This window comes from Apodemus sylvaticus, chromosome 8 (genome assembly GCF_947179515.1).
Source record: "Apodemus sylvaticus chromosome 8, mApoSyl1.1, whole genome shotgun sequence".
Classification (NCBI taxonomy): domain Eukaryota; kingdom Metazoa; phylum Chordata; class Mammalia; order Rodentia; family Muridae; genus Apodemus; species Apodemus sylvaticus.
Window position 1 is genome coordinate 54110850 of NC_067479.1, and position 222 is coordinate 54111071.

Below are 222 nucleotides of genomic sequence, written 5' to 3' on the forward strand. Positions count from 1 at the left end.
TTTTTCACTTTACAAGCTGCCAGAATCTGCATGGTATTTCTCAGTTCAACTCAATCAGGAGATACCATTGTATAGATTCCTTTTCCTTTAACACAAATATAAGTGGCAGCCAGATATGACAGCCCACCATTCAGGAGACTGAGTTAGTTCAAGGTCAACCTGGGATATATAGGTAGATCTGTCTCATATATATCCATCACACATACACACACATGAAAATAA